Below are 18,931 nucleotides of genomic sequence, written 5' to 3' on the forward strand. Positions count from 1 at the left end.
TGAAAACCCTGTGCAAGTCTTTTTAATTATTTGAGAAAATTGCTGATTTTCCAGAAGAAAATAATTTTCCTTGCAAATATGATTCAATTACTGTTTAACTTTAACAGGAAATAAGTTCATTCTTTGTCCGCATTTTTGTCAATTCTGACTTAAAGAAGGTTGCCCATTGAGTTGAGGTATCTAGCACTTTGCTTAGAAGTTTATTTACTACTTGATGAGGAGGGGCTACATTATGAGGAGGGGACAGGTACAAAGATATTAATTTAGATGCTGTAGAGATTTACAAAGGATAGGGGATAAAACAATGTTATCTGTCTTGTTTGGATTTTTTTTTCCTGTGAGTGAGTGATTTCAACAAGACTTAATTTGAAAACTTCACGGGTGTTATGAATAAGACCTTTCACAAGGGCAGGTGTTCATAACGTTGAAAAAAACCCCATGATTTTGAGAAAATGATAGGTATGAAGATGAGATGCTGTACAGGAATAGCAATAAGTGACCTGCCACTGCTATTTCAGAATGTTCAGAGAAGGTAAGCTATTTGAGCAGGAGATCAATATGAGTGTTTTGGTATATAGTGTAAAACAATTACCTAGAATTGAATTTCAGTGCAAGAAGAGGCTTTGGTATATCGCTCTGACTGTTAATTTAAATGCGCAGAAGCCAAGAACTTTAGAGTTACAGCAGCTGTGGGAAACATAAGTTGGTAATGTTTACATACACTTCAGAGCATAAATTTCTTACCATAAACAGCAATGCAAAACACTACATATGTGCAAGTGGAAAGAGCAAGGGATACTGTGAGAACGATGGATCAATTTGAATTTCTGGACTTTAAATATGGAACCCCAAGCCTGCACTCACAGCTTGTTTCCCACTGAATACGTAAGATTCAAAATGAGTTATGTCCTGTTCTAAAATAAAAGACCCTGATTCTGCATAAACTTAAGTGTTTACATAAATTCAGTCATCTAAGTAACCACACTGCCTGCTGTAACTTCTTCGTAGTGGTTCCAATGCACGTACATGTTTACTGGCTGAGTAAACATGACATCCTAGAAACAATGCAAACCAAGAAATGAAAACAAACATGTTACACAAAGTGCATTTTCTGAGGCAGGGCACCTAGGTTAAGATAATGGGTGGTTTGTCAGTTTGGCTTCAGCTTCCTGACCTCCCCACCTTGAGCAGCAGAGATCAAGGATTCTCTTTGACTGGATACTTTTGCTTTTAGGTAGAAGTTTATACTGGCTGAGAATCAAGTTAATTCATTCAATGCTGTCTAAGAGTCTTTATGGCCTGTAAATCATGTAGGACTGGTGTCTCTGCTATTAGTGATTATTGGCTCTATTCATAGTAGTTGGTAATAAAAGAAAATAGGTTTTGAGCTTTTTGCTCTCTCCTTAACCCACTATTCATCCCTTTGTTGCTCAGAGAGTGTGTGTAATAATCTGTGTCCACTTGGATTGATTAATTCTCTGTTAAGCATCAGGTCTACATATTGTTATGTTCATTTCTGACATGTTTTATGGTGCTAGTTTTTAAATACACTGACTCTGATTTTCTTCTAATCCATTAAATCAGACTAATCAGTAAGAAATAATTTCTCTGTTTTGAAACAATTTTCTTTTGAGAACATACTGATATTTCATTGTGTATTTTGTGGCCTTTCTTCTGATGCTTGTTTGATCTGAAACCTCTACAAACACACCAGATCAGCAAACATCAGGGAACTTAGTCTGGCTTCTTTGCCTATATTTGCTAAACATGGTAATTTAAGAAATAGCTGTCTCAGCATGTTGCCTTTTTAAAAAATAATTAATTTAAAATATATGAAATATATTATTATATATGTGATATAATAATTATTATTTTATTATAATTATTTTTGTGATTTAGCAGAGGCCAAAAGAGACTATATCAGAAAATTGAAGTTTTACCATTGGTATCAGTGGGCTTGTTTCAGAAAATCTTGGGGGGTGGTGAGATGGAAGGTTTATTTACTCTTTTATTTTAAACCTGTAAGGAACTACTTGTCACTTTTTCTCTACCATTAGCAGGACTAAGTATATTTTTGCTCTCACACATTACCTGAGATCTTACATAACTCCACTATGGCAGCTGTGAGAGCCTGGAGAATATCACCAATTATTTTGAAACTGATGATGTGAGTATTGCATCGGTACTAGTGATGTCTAGATGCTTCAGCATTGCTTCCTGTTAAGAGTTCATTATTGTCTGCTTCTCCTGAATGATTGGCAGTGGTTGACACAAAGACTGGTATGTGTCTTTGTGCTCTCAACTCCACTGCAAGTTAAAATTTCATCAGTGTGTTCTTGGAGAAGCTTTCAAGGCTCTTCTCAGCATGTTTCAAAATACAGTGATCAAAATCATCCTTCAAAACATGAGCTAAGTTCACTTGAGCTGCCTAGGATACTAAATGTCAAGCTCTAAGTTAAAGAGGGAGATGAACAACTCAGACCATCTTCTGTCTGGCAGCCTGACCTCAGTTCCTGTGAGCTTCTTAGGAGGAGGAGGGTGGCTTAGCTGAAATCAGTGCATTGCCATTGGCAATCTGAAACAGCACATGGCCACCAGCAGGCATTGGCAATCTGAAACAGCCCATGGCTACCAGCAGCTTTTCTAGCATATCACAAATAGTTAAGTACCAGAAGGGAGGCTGTGTCTACTGGACATAGTCACAGTTTTTCTCTGCCTTCACAGTGGCCAAGAGGGAGAGACAAAGCCAGGAGAGAGAGGTGCTCCCTGCTCCCCACTACAGCCAGGATTCTGGATGAGGTCTCCCACCTTTACCATGCCAGTGGTACTTTGGCCATGTTTGGCCTTCAGGGATTTGGGAGGAGGAAGCAATGCAGAGGAGCTCTGAAGCTTGCTGTTTCATAGCAGCTCTAACACATGAATAGCAATGTGCTGTGCTTTGGCAGCAGCCAACAGCAATGCTGCCACTTGCCAAGACAATTGGCAGCAGATGGCTTTGTCCAATTCTGCCATGAAATTCGTTTAAACTAAAAAAGATAGAGTATTGTATGTGGAGCTGATTCATTGCAAGAAAATGAGATTCCTTGTACTCTGATTTTATAAGTTGTGAATTTCACAAGTACTGATGAGAATCGAGATTATTACATAGCCTCCTCTCCACAGCCTAGCACCATGGTCATGCAAAATAAGATAAGTTCAGTTGTATTCTTCAGTGATATCAAAGCAGATTTTCTATATTTACCATAGCTCCTAGGGTAACTTTTTAAAGTGGATCACAGCTGAGGGTTTGGACCCATGTTGACTGTCCCAGCTAGATGGTGAAAGGCAGCTACAGCCCCTTTCTGCTCCGCTGATCCCCAGCTGCCAGGGAAGGCACAGCGCAAAAACAAACGCCAGCAGTCACGGATCCTGGGATGAGTTTATTTGATGTTACAACTTCCCCTTCGGCTTCTCCAGGACCCCAATCTCAGGGCAGACAATAGCTTATATACTGGGGGAGGGTCACAGGGGAGGATACAGAATTCAACTAATCAGGACGACTTGAGATAACAAACAAGGCAGGCATTCAAATATCAACCAATGACGAATCCCAAGGGAAAAGAACAGTTTAGAAGAAGAACTAATGAAGTTTAGAGAAGTACCAAGTGACAGGGAAGTTTCTTGAGAGAAGGCATTTTTTAGGTGTTAGATTGGCATTTCCTGAAAGGGGGGAGTAAAGGAAGTTCTGGGAAAAGGGCAGAGACCAAAGGACAGCACAAGAACATTACAAATCAAACAATAATCATACTAATAGGAGAAAACACACCACAACAGACCCACAGTTCCTAATCTGTTTTTGTGCAACTGTGTGTCCAAATCTTTATTTTGGCAGCTGACCCCATGATGAAAACAATACCACATTGCAGGAGTACATGCCATCTGTGATAACTTTTTTAATAGAATTTTTGCTGCAAAGTAGCAAGTGCCTGATGTAATCTCTCCTCCAGCTTTTCTTCTATATTGATAACCAGAATTCTCAAATGAGTTTGAACTGCTGGTCTTCATGGAACTCACCGAGAAAAAACAGTAAAAGAAGGACGGTATAGAAGATGTCCAATTTATACCCTTTTAGTGCTGACCTGAGCCTTACAGAATTCTCTATCTCTGTAACCTTTGTAGTTTTGTTTATAGAATATGTTAATATAAGTAATAGTAATAAATACCAGAAAGCAATGCTGTTTTCTGATGGTAGTAGTGAACTTTGTCTCTACCATTCTTGCCACTGCCTAAAGCCAGGCAGTCTATACCAATTTCTTTCTAGTAGTTGCTCTTTAAAAAAAAAAAAAAAAAAAGAAACGGACCTTCATACCTTCATGACTTACTATCATTGCTGGCCAGTGTCTTTTAAACTTCAGTGAAAAATTGTCCTTATGCTTTCAAAAGCATGAAAAAAAATCTAAAAACTGAACAAATTGTTTTGGAAAAGACATAGTTTGAAAAAAAAAAAGCAAATCAGTGATTTGGGGTATCCAGTAGCTATTGTGCTTGGATTAAATGTTGTTAATATCAAAAATAAATCTATTATTCTGAAAAATGTTTAGAAAGCTAAACTAGCTGAATAATTTGGAATAACTTTCTAATTTGTGCTGAAATTTAAGTATTAACTAAACAGGCACAATCTTGACCATCCTATTTTGAAAGTCTTGAAGACTGTGCTTTTCAGTTGTACCTAGTTGATTTAGGAGCTGGGGAAATATAGGCCCACATTACAGGTTCAGACGTATCTGAGAGATTTAGGAAGATGAGCACAGCCTATTTGTTCATGTAACTGATGACTGCCATCCTAAAAATCCCACTCCATCTCCCAAGCTTTATTTATATGTAAATTGCTGGTGATTAAAAAATGGTATTTATAGAAACCTGTGGGGTTTCACCCCGGATTGGGGTGACCCCGAAAGATGGCAAAGTCTCTCCTCCAACCCGTGCCTTTCAAAGAAAGACTCAGTAGTCCTCTGTTGTCTGTACTTTAGGTTGTTTATTGTTGTTTATCTAAAAGATTCTTCTCCCTGAACTGCTGTGGCCCGTTCAGCAGCTCAGACAAAGGCACACTGCCCTCCCAGGGGGCTGGTGCCATCTTTTATATCATACATTACGTACTACATGTTTATACTTTTTCCCCAATGCCTACTATCTATATTGAATGGTGACTTTCTACTCTAAACCAATCTGTCAGTGCCAACATCACCAAAGACATGGAGGTTAAGAAGGAGAAAGAAAGAGGACAGGACACACCCAAATCCCTCCAACTTAGAACCCCCTGACCCCCATGTACAAAACTTGGACCCCTGCGTACAAGGCTTAAAACCCCCCTGTACAGCACTCAAAAATCCTTCCTTTCACTTCGTGATTATCTCTACTATACTACTTAACTTGTGTGTGTGGCTTGTAATTCTTCATACAGAGTTGGTAATTTGCTCCATGGACTAAGACTGAAACCCCACATGTGTCTTTGGCTGCATGCCAGGGTCTCAGAGCCCCCTGCCAGCAGCTCTGGCCATCCAGGGCACCCAGAGGGATATCCTGGGTTCCCACAGAAACCTAAAGGAAGGAAAGTGTAAAATACTGCAGTGGTCTAAGGAGTGTATTTTGTCAGAGCAGCTCCCCAGCAGGCAATCATTTGTATCTTGTACTGGTGAAGCATTTCCAGCACAGAGGCAACTGCACCAGTAAAAAAACCTCTCTGTACTGATATATTAAGCTGCTTCCCCACAAGAAATGCACTGCTGGTGAGCATGAATTTTTTTCTGGTGTAATTGTATGTACTCACAGTGCTTCCACAAGGATAGCAGTTCAGTCAGGGATTAAACATTTTCATACCCCATTTCATGGCTCAGGAAGTCTCTCTGGAAGCTCAGGTAGACTGCCTGAAAGCCTGAAAAATCTCTTGAACAAGGTTTGGTTGTTAGCTTGTTAGCAAATAAGAGGACTTTTAATACAATAATATAAAATGAGTACAGATTGTTGTTTTGTTTTTAGTTTTCCTGAACTCTGCTGGGAAAAAAAGGTACTCTAAGGACCTCCTCTTGTATTTGGAGCTAGTGAAGTGAACAGGGAATGTTTTCTTTTTAATCAGTAGTCTTACTTAAGAAGAAATTAATGAACTATTCTTCCAAAAATCTTTTTGTTAGTATTTCATATTCACAGTACACCACCACATAAAGATGTTTCATTTGTGAGGCTGCTTGTTATTCTTCTCTAAAATATGACTTAACTGCTGCATGGTAGCACAAGAAGTTCTGTTCTGATTCTGAGATTTCTGAGCACTGGCAGCCTCAGAGCCACTGTGATGAATGGAGCAGCCTAAAACTAGGCTGCATTTGTCAAAACTCATACTTAAGAGCTGACTGAAATGCTTTGGTCTGTTACCTGCACAAAGCAAATGATCACTAGTAGGACAGGGCACTAGCCTGTCTCATTTATTAAAATAGGAAAGAGTGTTCATATTTGAATTTTGGCATGATTTTCATTATCAGTATAATAGATGTAAGGCAGAAGTTAACATCTTCCAACTCAAATTGTTGCAGTACACAACAAAATAAAAACTGGATATGGTCAAACTCTTCAGTAGCAGCCATGGGCATAAAAACCTTTTTTCAGGTTTGTGGGTTTTCTCCCCCTCCCTTCAGCAGCCCTTGCATTTCCTGAGGCTTGTGTGCTTACAGAGCATTGGCAGGTGCCTGCCTGTCAGAATGGATTTATAATAAGTCCTGGGATAGCACGTTCAAAAGAATATTAAATTTCATGTTCAAGAACAAAGTTAGTCTGTTACAACTTTATTTTTAAAGCCGTTTAAGCAGTTTGAATAAAGATAGATTCCTGAAAGTGCACCTACCTGCAATCTGTGCCTCTCAGGCTCCTCAGTGACTATTAATTTTAATGGAATGCAATTCTAAATCGTCTATGTGATCTTCAAGACTTTATTTTTTTACAAAATGGTAGAAAGACATAAAAATTCCAGATATATAATACAATTTCATTGTAAAGTACCAATATGGGGGATTTTAAAAATTAAATAATACTCATCTTCTCCATCACCTAAATGAAAACAATAATTATGAGTGCTTTTCTATCTCATCGTTCTTTCTTCTCCCAGTCTACACTGGAATTAGGAATGAGAAACAAGAAAAAAAAAGAAAATTAAAAAGCTTTTGATTGCCAGACTTTTCTTGATAGCTGGGGGATAAATTAATTTCAAAAAAAGATAAAAATATAAGTTTGGCAGAGCGAGCTGTACTGGGAAAGAGTTCTCAATCACTGTCTTAATAATTTTGGCCTACTAGATGTGTGGTAGGATTCTCCCTCATCTGAATTATAAAGGGAGTCACCACTGTTTTTACTGACATTAGTAATTTTCTTTTTCTCTCAAAGAAAGTGGTGATGAATATGTCACTGCCTGTGGAGAATTGTTCTTCTATAAATATATCCATTGGTTTAGATTTATTTCTTATACCTCTGAGTAAGTCAACATTACAGAAGCTTGAGGTACTAGTTTTGTAGGATTTCATTGTCCCCTGAAACTAGGATAGGTGAGTTTAGTAATATATATGGTCTTTGGGTTTCCCTAAAATTGAGAAGTGTAAATAGTTTGTGTGCTCTTTGGTTTTTTTTTTTCTTTTTCCAACTAATTAACCAGAAGTTTACCAGATGCTTTTCCTTAGTAAAATTGAAATTAAGGTCGGCATCTGCCAGCATCTTCTATGCTTATCTCAGACCCAGTAGGTGTTTTTGACATCTTTGTCTTAACGGCTCCATTTCTGGGTTTTCATTATGTTTTTTTATTTTTCTGGTTCATGCTCTCTATTTTAAATTGGACTTGTGCCTCCTTCTTGCTATTTCCATTTTACAAAGCCAGATATGAAATGTGACCTCAAGTTACTGATTTTCATGTTTCTCGGAGCAGCGCTTCACTGCTCTCTGCATACTCCATTGCACTAAGAGTTTAGGCTCTTTTTCCTGAAGATGTATATAAACCCGTCACTGTACTGTGCCCTGGGTTCAAAATTCTCCAAGCACTGAAATTCAATTGGCAAGATACACTCATTGTGATTTATTGATAGCTTTATTGGGGGTCAGAAAGGGAACAATTTACAGAGTGCCCTTTTTGCTACTCTTGTGGCACAGGAGGAAAGTTTTCATACACCACTTGAAAGTGCCATTGCCTTAGCTGTCCTAACCTGCAGTGCTCATGAAGCCATCATGCTACTGCCTTTCCAGAAATGTTGCAGCTGAACTGGTAGCAATTCCTGATGGACTTTTTTATTTCCCCCCTAGAAGCCTTTAATAGACATGGATGTACCATACATGCAGCAGTCCCATATGCTCCATAGTGTCTATTTGTGACCCTAGTGAATCAGTTCCTGAGAGAGACAGAGGTCTCCAGTTGTGAATTTTTCTCCATTTTTTCCTGATCCATTTTTTCTTGTGCCCAGTGGCATAAGTCAGCTTTACTTGTCATGGATCATGTTTTCTAAGACTTGCAAGTGGCAGCTCTGCTATGACTGTACTCCGAGCCTTCTTTCTCTTTCTTGAGCTGCAGAAATTAATCTTTAGAATATTTTTGCTTTTGGTCCCAGCATAGCCTTTGAGAACAGCCCTGCTCAAGGAAAGTGTGTACCACTGTTGTTGAAAGGATGTAACTGAAGGCAGATGCCCTTAGGCTGTGCCCCAGCTCATTTAGGAAGTTCATACTCACTGCCTGTGCTTCTACTCTTCCTTCTAAGCAGCTGCTGCAGTCCCTTCCTGCAGAGGTTTGTAACCTTTGTGAGGTTGTGCTAAGACCAACATTTAAGTAGTCTACATTAAAAATAGTCCTTTCTTTATGGTGGTGGGAAAAGAGCTTTCATAAGCATATGTATCATGGCACTGCAGTTTGTCAGGCTAGTGCCCTGCAAACTGGAACCATTGTTAGGGCTTGCATCTCTCCTGGTAGTACATACAGGAGTGCTTTGTGCTTTTATCTGTGCTGTACACAAGTGAGTTAAATGGAGGCATAAGTACTTCTGGTATTTTGTAACTTACACTTGCTTATCCTTGAAATTCTTGTATTCATTCCACATTGTACTTTTAGGTATGGCATGGCATAGTATGGTATTGCTATGTTATGATATGTGGAGGAGCAAGACATACAAGCATTATTAGGATTTAATTTGTTTCCTTTCTGGACAGGGATTTTACCTGTGGCAGTAGCACCGTTTTACATCCCTGTTCTCTAAACTTTTAGCTATGCAGCTCCAGTTCTGAGCATTCCAGAACAAAACAGTATTTTCCTTACCATTCTTCATCTACACTTACCTTGAGAATTTGGTTACATATCTCTCTGTTAAAGAGAAAATGAGTGAACAGCCTGCAGAGCACTAGCAAATAATCCTGATTAGTTTAGTCCATGAACATTATTCTTGTCAGTTGAAGCTATGCAGAAGTGACTGTTGGTAAGTAAAGAGATTTGTTTTCACTGGGTTTTCTTATATATTTCTCCTATAAGTAGACTGTCGTCAGTAGCTTAAAAATAATTTTTGACTGCTTCATTTTAAAACCCATAGCCACAGTTATTGGTCATACCGGTAACTCAGTGCCAACTTTTGATTTCATTCATGGAAGGAAAAGCAAATATGGAAAGAAAAAAGAATTGTAAAGTGTTAACAGTACTTCTGTGGTGTCTACTTCACAGGCTTTATGGTAAAAAGTATTTGCTGTAATTGGGTTTTTGCTGTGGTGAGTACAAACCAGCCAGGATTAAGAGAGGAAACAAGCATTCCTGAGTTGACAAAACAGCCTGAAAAGCCATTCCACTACAGATAGGGGAGTATTTTGAGCTTATCCTGGTTTAGGGCAAATTTGGTAGAAAACCTCCAAAGGGGGCCCCTCCAGATAGCAAACCCACACAGCCCCTCCCACCAACCAGTTCAGGAACGATTCCTCAGAGAGAAGTGGAAAGAACCTGTTTATTTAACAGGCACAGCACCCCCAGCACACAAAAATGAACAATACCGGATGACAACACTCTTTCCCCTCTCTGAAAAAGATGACAAATTCAGAAAGTCTCTCTTGGGAGTGGTCACTCTGTTGTCGGTCCCTCTGGCACTGGGGATGGCTGCTGCAGGCCACAAGGTGCAAACTCCTGGTGTTTCCAAGTCCCAGTCTGGAGCAGGTTCAAGTGGTTCCAAAAAAGGGAAAGGAAAAAACAGTCCAGGGAAAAATTCAGACTGCTTAGCTAAACGAACTAGTGAGCAGAAGCAAAAAGCAAGAGCAAAGCAAAAAGCAAAAGCCACCCTATGTACTGCCCCATCTCTTGTGTCCCGCCAGCTGTTGGGAAGCAGGCTGATAACAAAACCAAAACAAGACATTCGCTCTTCAGAGCCGGTCTTGAAGGCACGGAACATAGTATCCAGCATAAACAGAACAGAGGACTGGGGATACAAGCATCATAACGTCACCCTAGGACAGAGCTGTAACTGTTTCAGAGTGGTTTTGGTGACTGCTACTAATAGGCTCTCCAAAAGAAAAAAAAGTTACTCCCACTTTCTACAGCCACTGTGCCACTGGGATTTGTGCCCACTTGAGCAAGTACTGAATTTTGAACAATGTCTTAGAATATTTGAAAGTGAAGGCTCAAGCTGTTCTGTTCTAGGTTGCATTTATAGATGAATTTCGATCTAATTTAGAGATTCCTCTCCCATATTAGATGCTTTATATCTTGAATATTTCTGTCACTTCACCCCTTACTTAATTACTTTCATTCTTCCCTAATTGAATTTAGGGTAATAACTTTGATAATTCAGACACCATCTGGCATGGGAATACAGATTTCACAAGAAGAATGCAGCAAAATTGCACTTGACACTTGAAGTTCAGCAATATTTCTTCCCTTTCTCTTTTTAAGAGAAATAATCAAAACCAGGCATGAAAATATTGTCATTTCACAGTTTTCAAATAATCTTGAGCCATACCAAATCTAGAGATATAACTACAGAGTGTACCTTAGAATTCCTCACAAGCGCTCATTCTGTTAAATACAAAAAATAATAACATGGTTGTGGCTATGTGACTTAGGCTTGAAATTAAGCTTATTTTCACATCTCTTGTGCGCAGCTGATAAAAGCCAGTTGGTTAGATTAGATATACCTGGGCTGCTCAATTTGGAAGGTATGAATTCATTACGTAGGCATTTTACACTGCTTAATCCACAGAGCAGGATTAGCATCAGCCTATTATGAGGGATTAGAGTCTGCACAGCCACACAGGGGATGGAGATAGAATTTGCAGAAATTTCAAAATGGAGAAAGGAATTGGGGGGATGCTGGGCTCTAAAATCAAGGCATTAAGGATCTTCAGGACCTGATTATGAACCAGATGCAAAAGGCTTGAAAAAAAGAAGCAGAAAAAGGTGGTGGTGGTGAATCAAAAAGGGAAAAGGCACAGCTGTGAAATTAAATACATGGTAATTGCTATCTAACAGAGGTTTATATGCTTGGCAGCATTAAACTTCAGCTTTTAAAGTACTATAGTGGGACAGAGTAGAAATGATGGCATTTTACCTTTATGGACATCTTTGGAATGCTCAGTTTGGAGAAGGAGAGAAACACATAATGTGTTCTGGGGAGAGATCAGTGAAAATAACATTTTTCAGTACAAAACTTTGCCTGCAGAGCCCTCCAAGGATAGTTCCAACAAAAATAAACAAACCCTTAATAATTCAAATTGATGATAAATACTTGGTAATTTTGTGTATTATTTTATCAGGTATAATTCTGTAGTCTTTGAAATTCTACTGAAGATTACTAAAGGGTATTTAGACTCCTTTAAATGCCCGACAACTCTGAGGATTCTCTTAATTCTCTTTAGGCTGAATTGATGGATTCCCCATAGCTGTCACAGATTTGTGACAAGTACTGGCCCTTCCATTTACCCAGCCTACCTGATGTATCTTCTGTCATGGTAAAGCATAAGGTGTTTGAACAATCCTAAGAAAAATCTGGCATTACTAGTTCAAAGGGCATAATTTACTATATCTAAAATGATAAGTTTTTAAAAGCTTTGTCTTCTGATTTTTTTCATCATGATAGGTGATGTTTTCTCAGCTTCTGCTGCAGGGATGAAAGCAAGATCTTAATGAAGAAGAAACAAGCAAATAGCACTGATATTTTCTCATGTAGCTCCACAATTTGACTTTCCAATAAATCTAAAATATTGCAAGACTTTAAATACAGTTTTAATACAACTTTCCCTGTTGATTGGATGCAGTCAGATTTTCAAGAAAAGAAAGAAAAGCATTGTCTGATGGAATTCACAATAAATATTTGTGCTTATCAAATAAGAAACTGAATAATTTCCGTAGAAGGTGCTAATATAAGGTGCTAGTGTGAATTATAAATCTGTACTTGCTGAAGTTACTGTTTCTCAAGAGAGGAAAGACTGTCTCTCAAAACACAAGAAATCACATTTGAATGTCTTGTCTATTGGAATTTTACCATAAGGGACAGAATACATATTATTTAATGTTAGACATACAAGATACTCTTCAGAGGAAAGCATGAAGTCAGGAATGGTATATGTCTGTAAATATATCTGTACTGTTTTAATGATAGTTAAGACCAGAAGAGGGCATAATTTAGAAAGTAAACTTGGTAGTAATAGGACTATAAAGTGTTCTTAGTCTGTTGCCTGCCTCAGTTTTTCCTGGGTAGATGGTCATAATTTAGAAGGGAGAAGTCCATGATTCCTTATTTTCCGTAAGGGTATGTATTGCAGCAACCTGCTCTTAGAGAGAAAGTACAGGTGATGGAAGCAATATTCTCTAGCATTCAGTCCTCAACTTTATCCTATGTCAATTCTTAACAGCTGATTTCCATGTCTAGATTAGCTCAAATTTATATGGAATATATAATCAAAAATACTAAGATCCTTCCCTTTTTCTGGAACAAGATGGGAGCAGGTGTGAAAGGAATCCACCTTTTTTTCTCTTTTTTTTTTCCAATTGTGTTGTTTCTTCTTTTGCTTGACATTTAAAGGCCTTTTACAGTGTTTTTGTTATGTAGCTGAACTATTAGTTTTTTCCCAGTCTGATTGTTCTTTAGGCATAAGGTGTGTTAATTTGGGTTTTTTTCAATATGCAACGATTTTGGTCAAGTCTTTGTCTATTCTGCAAAGATGTTAAGATAAAAGATATTTCAAATGTAATTACACTAACAAAGGAGGATGAAGAGATACATTTAGTAAAATTCTGTCAACAGAATAAAGAACAGTTGTAGGACTGTAATTGACCTCTAGACACAACACAATACAGTAGTTTTTGTAAATGCGTCTGCCTTCATCTTCCCATTACTCCAGCAGAGAAACTTGTCATAGATATCAATTAGTTTGTGATATAATATCAGTGTAGAAAGGTGATGGCCATTGGCCCTGCATCCAGTCTACCTCAGAAAAGCATCCTTAAGAATCCTACATTGTCTGTACTTACTAAAGAGGTCTCATACAGCATATTCTACTTTTATGGGGAACACCTGAGGGTAATGAAAAATTGGGAAACTAGAGATCTATTTGAGAAAAAAAAAAAGGGGGGGGGGGGGGGAAATGTTTACTTTAAAACATGCAAATCCTCTCCATATTGAGCACTACTGCTCTGAGTAAAGCAACTTTCTTTTATAATAGTAAATAAGCATGTCAGTAGGGCTTAACCTCAGTGTTGCCATACACAAGAGTAGGCATATTCTTTAGAAATCTAGTTTAGGATCCTAAGTGTGCATTAAGATGTTTCTGTGCACCACAGCAGAAATGTGAATTAGTCTCAAAGATCCCCCTCATCTGTTACAAGACAAACCCTTAGTAAGCAGAACAGCTAAGTCTTGCTCCCAGTTCGCTGGTTTTAACCTTAATAAACTTTTGGCTGCTTGAAAATGAAAAATCTCCTATGCTTGCTTCACAGGAAGCTCAGCAGGTTTGTGATGGGGCACAGGGGACATAGCCCACATTCTAACCTAAAACAGTACAGCACTGGGTGTATTTGTGGTGCAAGATAAAAATGAGTAACACCACAGTGCTGTATGCATGCACGTATCATGCAGTGCTGGACCTATGCTTGTTTTCATCAGTCACCAAGTTTTGCCTTTTGCTTACTTGAAACAGGATTATGTTTCTGATACACTGTCTTCACTTTTGTAACAAAATAATAACATAATGTAATTCCCTCTTGTATTAAAGGAAACTTAGATCGCTGATAGAAATTAAATCTCTGTTTACCTGATACAGCAATCAGATGCATCTGACAAAAAATCAGTTCTTAGAAACTTACTGTATCTTTGTAGAAGAAGCATTTCCAATATAATAAAGCTAAATACTTTTTAAAAGATAAATGTTCAGTAAGTTAGTGTAAAAAAGAGGTTCCATATTCATGTCAGTAAAGTCTGATCACCAAAAATTTGTTGTTGCCCTTGGATAGATATTTGGCCACACTAAAGCTAATTCTGAAAGCACTTTTGACTTCCATGAACAGCTCATTGCTATTTAATACAACTTTAACTTTTGCAAATAATCTAACTAGCTGCCCTTAGCTAATTTATGTACTGTTGTTGTAGGGGTATTTCTTCTGCCATGACTGATTTTTATACCTACTGTTTAAAAAGGATGTGTGTTTCATTTCTGATGTCATAGCCATGACATCAGGTAACCTACCATCTGTATCACTGCTGAAATGTTTCTTTCCTCTGCAAAGTGTGTTAGCAATTTTGATGTATATAGTACATGATGATCTGGTATGACATTTTTCTTCATGAGGAGGACAGGGAACTAACTCCAGAGTTATTTTATCTCTTGTCATAAGTGAAGATAAATGTCATAACACTGATCAGCCTTCATGTGTCCTGAGTATGCAGTTATTTGCATTTTCCCTTCACTTTTCCTTGGGACTGAAGTGGCTGAAATGACAGTCGCAGCAAGTGAAGTGCTGAGAATGTGTGGGGAGAAAAGAAGACTCAATACCGAAAGATTTTAATAACTTTTGCAGTATTACATCATCAGAGGAGTAACACTGATGTTTGCTTGTGTAATCTTCAGATACATTTATAAAGAAGAGCAATCACTGATCTGAAAATTTTTTATTTGCTACTTGACTTTATGTATGTGTGCTCATATTTGTTGTTGGCTTGTGCTCTATAAGATTTGAAGGTTTTTACAGATCTTGGTACTACTAAGGAAGAAATGCTGTGATGTAGAATTTGGATTTTTTTTGCTTACTCATATATCCTTGAGCAATCCTTGATGCCCAGTCAGTGTTCAGACAGTTTCCTTTTCAGCAGCCTCAATCAAATACCAGCACATGGTTCTCTGATGGCATCTCTATGCCAAGGCAGATTAAGGGATATAACAAGCTTTTGAGCAGGTTTCAGCATCACCAACCAGCCTGAACTAATACTGCAGCATTTCTGTTTATGTGCTGAAAGCCTGTTTTTGAGATAGTGTGTAACACTGCTACCAGGTGACTTCTAGCAAAGCACACAAATTTTTCTACTAACTAAGTTTTAAACCATTACTTAAAAGAGAGTGACCTTCCTAGAGGCTGACCACCTGCATTGCCTTAGACCTCCCTTTTTCAACCCATCTCCCATGTTTACCTAAAGCCAAACTTTTGGTTTACTTTTGCTTTATATTTTTTATCATCAAATAAATATATCTTTTGTTTTACTATTCATTGTTGTCTGATAAAAAACCATTCAGGTCTGTTAATACTAAGCCTACAATAGACTCAAACCAAAGTGATAGGGTAGCTACATGGAGGCACAGGTAGTTTTGTTATAGATTCCACAAAAGACTTCCCAATTTCTTCTCATGTTTCCTTATCCCTTAAGGGACTGTGTCTCTCAACTCCTTGGGTATTAAGCAGATCTGGGCATGCATTGTCAGTAATGGAATTATGAAAAACGCTGAGAACTGAAGAGATAAATGTAATCTAGGCACGGTGTGTTTATCTGTGTTCTTGACACTGCAGTTAATCAGGGGGGCATGGCTGTTACTGGTGACCAAGTATCACATTCAGGAAATGAAATTCCGACCTGCAGGAAATAATATGAGAAAAAGCTTAACAGACAATCACATAACGATACTGAATTTTCTACCGCATCTGGAAGTCACTGAGAGCTAGTGGACCGATTCTGGAATGTCTTTTAAAATGACCAGGCTGCCTTGTCACAGACCAGTTGTTCCATGTTTTTTAGGTTGTAAGGAAGTTAAGGTAAATGCTTAGAGGAATGTGCAAAACTGTCTTTTGTATTATTCTGGTTGAAATGAATTTTTCCCTCTTGTGCAGGGTTAGGAATGTTTTCCACTGTAGCTTGTAGATGCCAGTGTGTGCAAGTGCATTTCTTCTGAATGGTTGGCCTGATGAGGGTGAGGAAGGATATGCAAAGCAGACTCTCTTGCCCAGGTTCCCCAAATCCAAGAGCTGTACAATCAGGAAATGCATTATAGCATCCATTGTTGCTTCAGCAGGGAAAGCGTGCTTTACATATGCAAATACTGCTCAGGAGTTTAACTTGATAATTATCAGCTGGAGCCTCTATTGATGAGCAGCTGAGGCTAATCACCAGCAATGGAATTGGAATTAATTACCACTAGGCTTGCATTGAGCATGCTTGTCTCTAGCTTTTGGTTACTGTGGCAATTGTAGAAACACAGAGACATATATTTTCTAAGCCTATATGTACTTATTTCTTGTACTTTCTGTCCTCTTAAAAAACACTGTAAAATTACGTATTTTAGGCTTTTCCCCTTCCTATCTCTTCCACAGTTTATTACTGAGCAGGAGCCAACATAGAATAGCTCCAGTCTTTCACATCCCATGCCATGAATGATAGTCACAGTACTGTGTACAGCTGCAGTGACACATTTGAGCACATGCTTTACCTCAGAGAGCTGTAATGGCTGCCTGCTGCTGTATTATGCATTCTGCTATATCAGGGCCAGTAGTCACCTTAACACAAAGCTCACGCCTGAACAGAGAATACAGGGTGTAAGATATCCAAATGGTTAATGAAAAAAGAGATGCTGCTTCTCCATGGGAAATTTTCAGATTAACAAATCCCATTGTTTTCCCTCCCACTTGTGCTGTACACCAGGGAAATTCAGCTGGCTACAAATACTTACCCCTGCAGATATCATTCATATGCCTTTTCCTAAGTGTGCTTTATTATTCACATCACACTCCTACAGGCCCTCCACAGCTTCCCTTCTAATTATTCCCTGCTTGCCCATTCCTATGAATAACCAGTGGCATTCACCCACATTCTGCCATTTAAGGCATTTAGTAGTCCATCCTACTATGAATTGAATTTCTCATTTTCCAGGAGGTGCCACAATTTATTTAAATTCATCCAGATTGAAACTCTAAAGATTTATAATTGAGTTGCAGAAGGTTTCAGCTTCAGGGCACAGGCATCCACCAGGCAGAGGTTGTCGTGGAGGTGGTAGAGGGGAATGCTTCAGGGCAGAGGCAATTGGCTGGCTCAGACCAGCTTCAGCTGAGTTGGATGTGTTGCAGTGCAGGAGGTGAGAAGCTCTGTGTGACCCTCTGGGTCCGCTTAAGCTGTGGGAATGGTAACCTCTGACTGTACAGGGATTTATGTCTGTAACTGACCTAAAAGAGCTCATTTATTTGTACCCCACGTGTATACTGCTAATTGTGATGAGGTTGTTTATGACAAAAAGTCACTGCTAAGGGATAACCAGTCATTGCTTCTGTAGGGAAGTGTGTTTGCCAAAAACCTTACAGGCAGCACCTCAGGGCCTGGTAGCGTGGTCAGAGGACAGAAGGGACATTGACCCTCTCCTCCTGTCACAGGGTGCTCTGCAGTGTGCTTGCTGAGTGCTGTTGTTGTTGTAGGGGATTTCCCTGCAATATGCCCTCAGGGTCCACACATGTGAATCTTTCTGGCTGTCACATTGGCAGTCTTGACCTGCCTGCAAAGCTTTTGAGCAGAAAGAGAATACCCCTCTACCTTTGGGGGGATGCAGCTTCCTTTTCTGCTCTTTCTCCCCCGCTTCCCAACTGCTAAAGAAGTGGTTTGCCAAAAAAATCAACATCTTTACAGGAATGGGACTTGGAGAAAATAACAATTTGTCAAGAGCACAGATGGCTTATTTAGAATCTAATAGGTATTAAGACATTATTTTCCCCAGGCTTTACTCCTGATATTGATAATGTGTTATCTTTGCCAAGTTCCCCTCTTGATAACATGTTATCTTTGTCAAACCAAGTCCCTGATAAAATCTTATTTTCCCTCAGTGCTCACTCTGATAAGATGTTATTTTCTTACATCTCTGCTGCCAGTGGAAAGGAGGGAAATGTTATTTTTAGTCCTTTTCTTGAAGAGGCATATATATTGCCAAGGCAATGCAAAACAGGGAAAGAAAGAATGAGGAGAACAAACAAAAAAATATGTTACTTTATTCTAGACAAGGAAATGAGCAAATATTTTAAGACTTATGGGCCCTTGTTTTGAATATACTAATAAGCCAACATTCATAACTAGCTAATGAGCCTATATTTCTTTTGAAAAAATAAGCTATTTTTAAAAAGTCACATCTGTTTCCAAGAAGGATGTTTATGTTTAGATTTTTTTTCCCTTTTTCTTCGTGCATTCTGTTGCATCATGCTTTTTCTTTACCTGGTGTCTTTTACTCTTTACCATCCCTATTAGAGAATCCCTATCAGAATTGCATTTCCTCAGCCAGCACATAAACAGCTCACTGCAGTTCTGCAGCACGACGCCATCACTGATGGTACAACTGCAAACCCTTTCTAAAATGCAACCCCTTCCCCATTTTGCGTGCAGAGCAAGTGCAGCAATGCAGAGAAAGTGGTTCTTGAATCCCTCCATTTAGTTAATTTAAGAGACTGGAAGTT

General features: G+C 38.7%; 1 protein-coding gene across 4 annotated transcripts in view; it reads left to right on the forward strand.

The window, feature by feature from the left end:
• Positions 1-18,931, forward strand: part of LARGE1 (LARGE xylosyl- and glucuronyltransferase 1) — a 270,233-nt gene that overhangs the window by 104,615 nt on the left and 146,687 nt on the right. The window lies entirely within an intron of this gene.

Source organism: Motacilla alba, chromosome 1A, assembly GCF_015832195.1.
Source record: "Motacilla alba alba isolate MOTALB_02 chromosome 1A, Motacilla_alba_V1.0_pri, whole genome shotgun sequence".
NCBI lineage: Eukaryota > Metazoa > Chordata > Aves > Passeriformes > Motacillidae > Motacilla > Motacilla alba.